The sequence below is a fragment of the Brassica rapa genome, unplaced genomic scaffold, assembly GCF_000309985.2.
Source record: "Brassica rapa cultivar Chiifu-401-42 unplaced genomic scaffold, CAAS_Brap_v3.01 Scaffold0869, whole genome shotgun sequence".
NCBI lineage: Eukaryota > Viridiplantae > Streptophyta > Magnoliopsida > Brassicales > Brassicaceae > Brassica > Brassica rapa.
In genome coordinates this window covers 44,810-55,289 of record NW_022610807.1, presented here as the reverse complement: position 1 = coordinate 55,289, position 10,480 = coordinate 44,810, and positions in this window count along the sequence as shown.

Here is a 10,480-nt window from a genome sequence, read left to right as displayed (position 1 = left end):
TTGTGATAATCAAGCGGCTATACACATTGCAACCAACTCAGTCTTCCATGAGAGAACCAAGCACATTGAAGTTGATTGTCACAAGGTGAGGCAGATGATTGTCTTGGGAGTGATCTTGCCATGCTACACAAGGAGTGAGGATCAACTTGCGGATGTGTTCACCAAGGCTGCAAGACAAAAGACTATGGAGTCCATTCATACCAGATTGGGGCTCATAGATCTTTCCCCAAGGAGCTGATCCCCTTTGCCATGAGGTCTTCACTCTTTTTCCCTCATCAAGGTTTTGTCCCAATGGGTTTTCCTTGGTGAGGTTTTTAATGAGGAAGATCTCATGGTTGTTCCAAGCTTAACTACGTTATTAAGTTAAGCTTGAGGGGGAGTGTTGAAATAAGTTGATCAATATGTGAGAAGATGGCTTAGGGAGTTGAGGATGTGAGAATGTGGAGGCAAAGGGAAGGAAGGTTAGGGATCGACCAGGCCGTACAAGAGGCCGTACCGGCCGTACCGTCCGTACTGTCCGGGTCGATCCATAACTCGACCAAGAAGAGAAGTTACCCGGGTAAGAGAGGTAAACGGCCAAAGGGGTTTTACCTTAGGAGATATGACCGTTTGGATGGATAGAGTGACCGCGGCTTATCCTGACAGTCTGGCACAGGCTGTAAAGGCAAAAGGAGTCTCACCAAAAGATGCCATAAGCGTGTGATCTTCCCCATTGGTTTACATTCAAATTAAAGCAACCTTATCCTTGACCTCACATGCTTAGTGCTTCTGATGTCTCTCTCTATATATTGTAAACTCTGTCTTGATTAATGATTAACACGAGTTCATCATATTCTCTCTCTAGTTCATCATGTTTCTCTTCTACATCTCATAAATCATCTCATCTCACTTTAATCTTTCTCTAAATCTCTCAATACCTGTTCAACTCTCTAAAATCATACCAGGAAGCTGAATAAATCTCATAGGAGTTAGGATGAAGAAGCTATCCCACTTTCAAATCAGGTGATCCCAGTTTTCCTGTTTGGGAATATGACAGCTTCTTTGTCATTCTAATCAAACCAGGATGAATCGCGATGTAAGAAGCTTGATTTTGATACATAAAGTAGTGGAGAATCACCAGGAAGTCGAATAAATCTCATAGGAGTTAGGATGAAGAAGCTATCCCACTTTCAAATCAGGTGATCCCAGTTTTTCTGTTTGGGAATATGACAGCTTCTTTGTCATTCTAATCAAACCAGGATGAATCGCGAAGTAAGAAGCTTCATTTTGAAACATAAAGTAGTGGAGAATCACCAGGAAGCTGAATAAATCTCATAGGAGTTAGGATGAAGAAGCTATCCCACTTTCAAATCAGGTGATCCCAGTTTTCCTGTTTGGGAATATGACAGCTTCTTTGTCATTCTAATCAAACCAGGATGAATCGCGATGTAAGAAGCTTGATTTTGAAACATAAAGTAGTGGAGAATCACCAGGAAGCTGAATAAATCTCATAGGAGTTAGGATGAAGAAGCTATCCCACTTTCAAATCAGGTGATCCCAGTTTTCCTGTTTGGGAATATGACAGCTTCTTTGTCATTCTAATCAAACCAGGATGAATCGCGATGTAAGAAGCTTGATTTCGATACATAAAGTAGTGGAGAATCCCCAGGAAGCTGAATAAATCTCATAGGAGTTAGGAAGAAGAAGCTATCCCACTTTCAAATCAGGTGATCCCAGTTTTCCTGTTTGGGAATATGACAGCTTCTTTGTCATTCTAATCAAACCAGGATGAATCGCGATGTAAGAAGCTTGATTTTGATACATAAAGTAGTGGAGAATCACCAGGAAGCTGAATAAATCTCATAGGAGTTAGGATGAAGAAGCTATCCCACTTTCAAATCAGGTGATCCCAGTTTTCCTGTTTGGGAATATGACAGCTTCTTTGTCATTCTAATCAAACCAGGATGAATCGCGATGTAAGAAGCTTCATTTTGAAACATAAAGTAGTGGAGAATCACCAGGAAGCTGAATAAATCTCATAGGAGTTAGGATGAAGAAGCTATCCCACTTTCAAATCAGGTGATCCCAGTTTTCCTGTTTGGGAATATGACAGCTTCTTTGTCATTCTAATCAAACCAGGATGAATCGCGATGTAAGAAGCTTCATTTTGAAACATAAAGTAGTGGAGAATCACCAGGAAGCTGAATAAATCTCATAGGAGTTAGGATGAAGAAGCTATCCCACTTTCAAATCAGGTGATCCCAGTTTTCCTGTTTGGGAATATGACAGCTTCTTTGTCATTCTAATCAAACCAGGATGAATCGCGATGTAAGAAGCTTGATTTTGATACATAAAGTAGTGGAGAATCACCAGGAAGCTGAATAAATCTCATAGGAGTTAGGATGAAGAAGCTATCCCACTTTCAAATCAGGTGATCCCAGTTTTCCTGTTTGGGAATATGACAGCTTCTTTGTCATTCTAATCAAACCAGGATGAATCGCGATGTAAGAAGCTTCATTTTGAAACATAAAGTAGTGGAGAATCACCAGGAAGCTGAATAAATCTCATAGGAGTTAGGATGAAGAAGCTATCCCACTTTCAAATCAGGTGATCCCAGTTTTCCTGTTTGGGAATATGACAGCTTCTTTGTCATTCCAATCAAACCAGGATGAATCGCGATGTAAGAAGCTTGATTTTGATACATAAAGTAGTGGAGAATCACCAGGAAGTCGAATAAATCTCATAGGAGTTAGGATGAAGAAGCTATCCCACTTTCAAATCAGGTGATCCCAGTTTTTCTGTTTGGGAATATGACAGCTTCTTTGTCATTCTAATCAAACCAGGATGAATCGCGAAGTAAGAAGCTTCATTTTGAAACATAAAGTAGTGGAGAATCACCAGGAAGCTGAATAAATCTCATAGGAGTTAGGATGAAGAAGCTATCCCACTTTCAAATCAGGTGATCCCAGTTTTCCTGTTTGGGAATATGACAGCTTCTTTGTCATTCTAATCAAACCAGGATGAATCGCGATGTAAGAAGCTTGATTTTTGATATGATCATGGAAAGCACCAAGGACTGGAAGCATGAACCTGAACCTGAAGAGCTTGTAGCTGAGGATGCAACCTTGAAGAACATTTGGAAACAAGAAGAATACATTAGTCTTGGCCGAAGCTTGATCATCCAAGACACCTTAACCATCATTCAAGCTACTCCACCTTCAAGCTGATCATCATCTAGGCAAGTAGCTTGTGTGTGCTCTTTTCCTAACCTTTGGTTTTGTCCCACTGGGTTTTCCAAAGGAAGGTTTTTAACGAGGCCACAAGTCTACTTCTCCTATCTCCTAGATGATTGATCTTGGTCTGTCCACATGAAGACCTTATCTTATATTTTAAGCTATGCTTATATGTTATTTAGTTTTCGAAACTCTTTTAAAATTTGAATAAGTCTTAGTCTTGTTTTTAGATTACCAAGGGAGCCTGTTCCCTTTAATGAATTCGAGAAGTGGAGCCTGTTCCAGCCTTCTCTATATAAGCTTGTAGCCATCTTCTTCTATCATTAAGCAATCTTTTATCAAAACCTTTTGGTTCTTTTCTCTCTTGTCGTGAGTGAGTGTCTGGTGTGTAATATCCAGTCTGTTGGTGTGTAATATCCAACGCCCAAGGGCTTTAGAGAGGTGTGTCATATCCGATCTAAGCCTAGGAGTATCAAGAAGCCTTTCCGCAGCCTCTTGTGTCACCATTCGATCCACATACCTTGAGAAGCTTGAGTCTTTTGATTCGTTTCTGCAAGGATTATCCCATCTGTTCCAGAGCATCATCCTAGGATCTCATCAAGTGGTATCAGAGCAACTCTGGAAGGGAAGTGTTTGATTTTTCTCTCTGATTTTAGATTTGATCTCTTCATATTCTGTTGTGATTTTGATCGATCTGTGTTTCTATTGTTGAAATCTGATAAATCTGAGTGTTTTGATCACGAATCTGTTGAAGTCTCTTCATATACTCTTTGATTTCGTGTTGATCTGTGTTTCTTGTGTAAGAATCTGTCGAATTAGGGTTGATTAGATCTTGTTTTGGGTATTAGACTGTTCGGATCCTTGTTGATCAAGTTCTCTGATTGTGTTGATCTAAATCTGTTTGTGTGATTCCGATCTGTTCTTATTGTTTTAGATCTGTTCTTACTTGATCTAAATCTTATCATCTGTTATCATATCATCTCTGATCTTGTGTTGTTTGAACTCTTGAAACCTGATCCTTGCAGTGCAAGTTTGATTGATTTCGTTTTTGTTATTTTTCTTTTGAAAAATCTGCTCTTGAATCTGAAATCGAAATCTATCTCTCTATTTTTGTGGTCTAGATCGAAAATCAATCTGATCTGTTAGGTTTGAGATTTATCAATTCTGTTCTGATTAGTTTTGATTTGTTTTAAATCATTGGTTGAGTTTTGAATTTGTTCTAAGAATTGTCTAAGGTTTTAAGTTTCAATTTGAATCTGTTTCTGGTTTTGCAAATTGGTTTTTGTTTTCTCTGTAGAACTTGTTACTGCTGTGTGTTGTTTTCTGTCTCAGGTACAATGGCAGGAGATCAGAAAGGAAAACTCACTAAGGAAGAAAGGCTGTTACTTAAATCTATGAATGCTCAAATGCAGCAGATGTTGGATACCAACATGGGTGAATTTCGAAAGGAGCTTAGACAAAAGTTTCTGCAGCAAACTGATGATCTTAGGCAGCAAAATAAAAAGAGAATGGACAAACAAAAGCTTGAGCCTAGACCACCAGATTCTGTTCAAAACAAGTCAAGCAAGCATAAGTGGTATAAGGAAGAGGAAGCAGGACGTGGACAACAGTCTTACAAACAGCCAGCCCACACTTCGAGCAGACCACATCAAGCTTCTCGCACTCCTAAATCAAATATTCATTCTTCTTACAATCAAATTGTCACTAAGCCTCAACTTTATGTTTTTACAGGGGAAGGTGATTATTTAAAGTGGGAAAGAACAATGGAGAAGTGGCTGTGCTACAACAAAATCCTGAAGAGAGAAGCATTGGCTTATGTGATGTCTCAGCTCAAAGGAAACGTTTTTAAGTGGTTGTTGCAAGAAGAAGATGATCGCAGGTACTACAAGGAACCAGCTATCACCACTTGGGAAGATCTGAAGTTGCTACTAAGGAAGAAGTATGCATCCAAAGGCCACACTTCTCTGAAATCTCCAAAGAAGAAAGTCATATCCGCAACAGACTTCAAAAGTGAAAAATCAGAAACCAAGATGGCTGATTATGAGAAAGAAATCAGCAGCCTTGTTAAGGAGATTCTTAAGACCAGCGAGCACTTAGACAAGCAGAAGAAGCTCCCAAAGAATCAAGAACCAGTTGCTACTGTCTCAGAACTCAATGATGCAGAACCAGACTCAGCTGCAACAATTCAAGAAGTCCAAACTGAATCATCTATGGAAAAGGAAAAATCTGAGACAGAACAAGAGTGTTCTCTTTCCTTACCTCAGTCTGAATTGAATTTCAATAATTCTTGTGATGAGCTAACTTGTCTTAAACCGGTGCAACCGAGTAGCCTTGTTTCAGTGTCACAGGTTGCAAAAGAAGACTCAGCAGAGAAAGAACCAGAGCAGTCAACACAAGGAGAAGAGTTGGAACAGCATAAAAACTTGCAATCAGAAACTATTCATGAACCCTTGTCTTATGACCTGCAAAAGCACTGTAAGGAGTTTGATATGGTTACTTCTGTGCCTGAACTGTTTGTTGTGGTTACTACTCAGGATGTGAAGCGTTTTGGTCTCGAAAAGGTTAAAGATTTTTGTGTTTCAAACTCTGTTTATGACAGAATGCTTAAATCTTTCAAAGAACTTGAACCAGATAAACTTTTTGATCAAAAATATTTTCAATATGGTAATAAAAACTTTTCTGGTCATGTTTTGAGTTTTGAACAATTTATGAATCACCATGAAAAGATTTTAAAACCTGTTTTTAAGCCAACCGAGTTCTATTTTAGAAAACCTTTTGATTTGTTTGCTAGAACTGAAGAAAATAGTTTTGTTGTGAACTTTCCTAGGCATGAACTGATCTCTGATTATTTTCTTGCATCCACATATGTTTTGAAAGAACCTAGGAAGTTGCATGAACCGAAATTTCATCATTCTGATGTTAGGGTTGAAATTGTGAAGTCTGCAAATATCTTTGAGTTTGAGCTTGATTGTTTGTGTGCTAAAAATGATTCTAAACGTGTAGGGTTGTTCTTTGAGGATATTCTAATGTATAACACTTTCTTTGATAAACCTGTTGCACAATTGAAACTAGAGTTCACTGATTCTGAATGTATGAACTTGATCCTTGATGATATTTGGGTCTGCAATATTTTTTTTGATATGCATAATAGATGGAGGAATCATGCTGTTTTGTGCTTTGGAGACATTCTGGTCTACAACACTTTCTTTGACATGATAACACACTTGACTTGTCAAAAACAAGCTGAAAAAGGTACAGGTAAAGAAAGGGGCTATAATGATCAGAGTATCCATGATGAGTCCTTGGCTAAGTTGGAGATGCAACAATCAAATCATGGAAGCTGTCTAGCCGCCAACTTTGACATAGGAGCAGTCCGAGGATCATATCTCAGCAACCAGAAGGAGTTAAGCAACAAACTCAACTGCAATGGAAACTACACTCATCAGGGTCTCACGTCGAACTGGAATCATGTCCAAAGCTTCTCAAATGAAAGAGTTATGGGTTCTACAAGTCGGGTGATTCTGTGTTTGCTTTGTCTGAACTTTTCTGAGTTTAGAACATCTCAATCCTATCTATGGCGACCAGGTGAGCATGCTAAGGTAACTAATCATGTTTACAAGAGTTCTTTTATTTATTACACAGATATGATGCACTTGTTTTTGCCAAAAGAGTCATGTGCAGATTATATGGAAGCTTTGAAGAATGCAAAGACAAAGAACAAGCGTGAGGAAGACAAACGTTTCAAGCCGCCTGATCTAAGCCAGGAGAGACATCAGGACGTCACTTGCTTCATCCTCATCAAAGAAGCACCTCCAGATGCAGCATACAAGCCAAAACCGAGAAAAGACAACTTTGGGATAAGACTCTTACTCTATGATAATTTTGCTTGTGTTAACTTGTCTTGTTTCAATGTATCAGGTTTAAGTAATGCCTCAGGAGTGAGGAAAGCCAAATGGATCAGTCCCTTCTACCTAATAGAAACAGTCAGCGACAATGCCGATCAAAGAGGCTCGCAAGGTAACACAGATTTGAGGACAAATCTTTTTGAAGTGGGAGGGGATGATATGATCATGGAAAGCACCAAGGACTGGAAGCATGAACCTGAACCTGAAGAGCTTGTAGCTGAGGATGCAACCTTGAAGAACATTTGGAAACAAGAAGAATACATTAGTCTTGGCCGAAGCTTGATCATCCAAGACACCTTAACCATCATTCAAGCTACTCCACCTTCAAGCTGATCATCATCTAGGCAAGTAGCTTGTGTGTGCTCTTTTCCTAACCTTTGGTTTTGTCCCACTGGGTTTTCCAAAGGAAGGTTTTTAACGAGGCCACAAGTCTACTTCTCCTATCTCCTAGATGATTGATCTTGGTCTGTCCACATGAAGACCTTATCTTATATTTTAAGCTATGCTTATATGTTATTTAGTTTTCGAAACTCTTTTAAAATTTGAATAAGTCTTAGTCTTGTTTTTAGATTACCAAGGGAGCCTGTTCCCTTTAATGAATTCGAGAAGTGGAGCCTGTTCCAGCCTTCTCTATATAAGCTTGTAGCCATCTTCTTCTATCATTAAGCAATCTTTTATCAAAACCTTTTGGTTCTTTTCTCTCTTGTCGTGAGTGAGTGTCTGGTGTGTAATATCCAGTCTGTTGGTGTGTAATATCCAACGCCCAAGGGCTTTAGAGAGGTGTGTCATATCCGATCTAAGCCTAGGAGTATCAAGAAGCCTTTCCGCAGCCTCTTGTGTCACCATTCGATCCACATACCTTGAGAAGCTTGAGTCTTTTGATTCGTTTCTGCAAGGATTATCCCATCTGTTCCAGAGCATCATCCTAGGATCTCATCAATTTTGAAACATAAAGTAGTGGAGAATCACCAGGAAGCTGAATAAATCTCATAGGAGTTAGGATGAAGAAGCTATCCCACTTTCAAATCAGGTGATCCCAGTTTTCCTGTTTGGGAATATGACAGCTTCTTTGTCATTCTAATCAAACCAGGATGAATCGCGATGTAAGAAGCTTGATTTTGATACATAAAGTAGTGGAGAATCCCCAGGAAGCTGAATAAATCTCATAGGAGTTAGGAAGAAGAAGCTATCCCACTTTCAAATCAGGTGATCCCAGTTTTCCTGTTTGGGAATATGACAGCTTCTTTGTCATTCTAATCAAACCAGGATGAATCGCGATGTAAGAAGCTTGATTTTGATACATAAAGTAGTGGAGAATCACCAGGAAGCTGAATAAATCTCATAGGAGTTAGGATGAAGAAGCTATCCCACTTTCAAATCAGGTGATCCCAGTTTTCCTGTTTGGGAATATGACAGCTTCTTTGTCATTCTAATCAAACCAGGATGAATCGCGATGTAAGAAGCTTCATTTTGAAACATAAAGTAGTGGAGAATCACCAGGAAGCTGAATAAATCTCATAGGAGTTAGGATGAAGAAGCTATCCCACTTTCAAATCAGGTGATCCCAGTTTTCCTGTTTGGGAATATGACAGCTTCTTTGTCATTCTAATCAAACCAGGATGAATCGCGATGTAAGAAGCTTCATTTTGAAACATAAAGTAGTGGAGAATCACCAGGAAGCTGAATAAATCTCATAGGAGTTAGGATGAAGAAGCTATCCCACTTTCAAATCAGGTGATCCCAGTTTTCCTGTTTGGGAATATGACAGCTTCTTTGTCATTCTAATCAAACCAGGATGAATCGCGATGTAAGAAGCTTGATTTTGATACATAAAGTAGTGGAGAATCACCAGGAAGTCGAATAAATCTCATAGGAGTTAGGATGAAGAAGCTATCCCACTTTCAAATCAGGTGATCCCAGTTTTCCTGTTTGGGAATATGACAGCTTCTTTGTCATTCTAATCAAACCAGGATGAATCGCGATGTAAGAAGCTTCATTTTGAAACATAGAGTAGTGGAGAATCACCAGGAAGCTGAATAAATCTCATATGAGTTAGGATGAAGAAGCTATCCCACTTTCAAATCAGGTGATCCCAGTTTTCCTTTTTGGGAATATGACAGCTTCTTTGTCATTCTAATCAAACCAGGATGAATCGCGATGTAAGAAGCTTGATTTTGATACATAAAGTAGTGGAGAATCATCAGGAAGCTGAATAAATCTCATAGGAGTTAGGATGAAGAAGCTATCCCACTTTCAAATCAGGTGATCCCAGTTTTCCTGTTTGGGAATATGACAGCTTCTTTGTCATTCTAATCAAACCAGGATGAATCGCGATGTAAGAAGCTTGATTTTGAAACATAAAGTAATGGAGAATCACCAAGAAGCTGAATAAATCTCATAAGAGTTAGGATGAAGAAGCTATCCCACTTTCAAATCAGGTGATCCCAGTTTTCCTGTTTGGGAATATGACAGCTTCTTTGTCATTCTAATCAAACCAGGATGAATCGCGATGTAAGAAGCTTAATTTTGAAACATAAAGTAGAGGAGAATCACCAGGAAGCCGAATAAATCTCAGAGGAGTTAGGATGAAGTGTTGAGTTGAGCTGAGTATATGTATGAAGAGCTAAGGAGTTGAAGAGGAAAGGAGATGAGGAAGCTTAAGGGAGTTTAGGGAGAGCATGGTACGGACGTCCGTACAAGGCCGTACAAGCCGTACAGTCCGTACCATCCAAGCCTCAACCAAAGTTACCTTGCACAAGTGAAACGGTAACTATGGAAGAGTTACTCAAGTGGAGAAGGATCAGACCGTTTAGGGATAAGGTAGAGCGCGCCTTGACAGGCTGGAACAGCTGGAAAGGCAAGAGCATCTCGGTGCAAGATGCTAGATACTCCGCGCATGTGGAGAAGCTAATTGGCTAGTCCAAATGAGCTTATCCTCTCCTGATTGACCTCACATGCTTTAGTCCTCTCCTTGATTTCGAAAACCCTTGTATGCTCACACTATATATTGTAACTCATCAACACTAATAAAGATTATGTAGTTTGAGTCTCTCTAATCTCTTAGACACTATGGTTCTCTCTTAGACTCTAAACGGCTCTCAAGTTACTTAGTCTTTCATAATCTCTTCTAAACTTCACCTAAACTCTCACTTACATTCTAGTTACTCTAAAGATCTCTTAATCTCATATGGTATCAGAGCCAGGTTCATTAGAATCTGGGGTTTGATCTTTAGAGAGTTACAAGCTGAAGGCTTTGAAGCTACACGCGAGTAGCTTTGAAGGTGTTGGAGCTGCGCTACGTTCTGTGTTTGTGCGTGATTCAAGACTCAAGGTTGGTGTGTGTACGTGATTCAAGACTCAAGA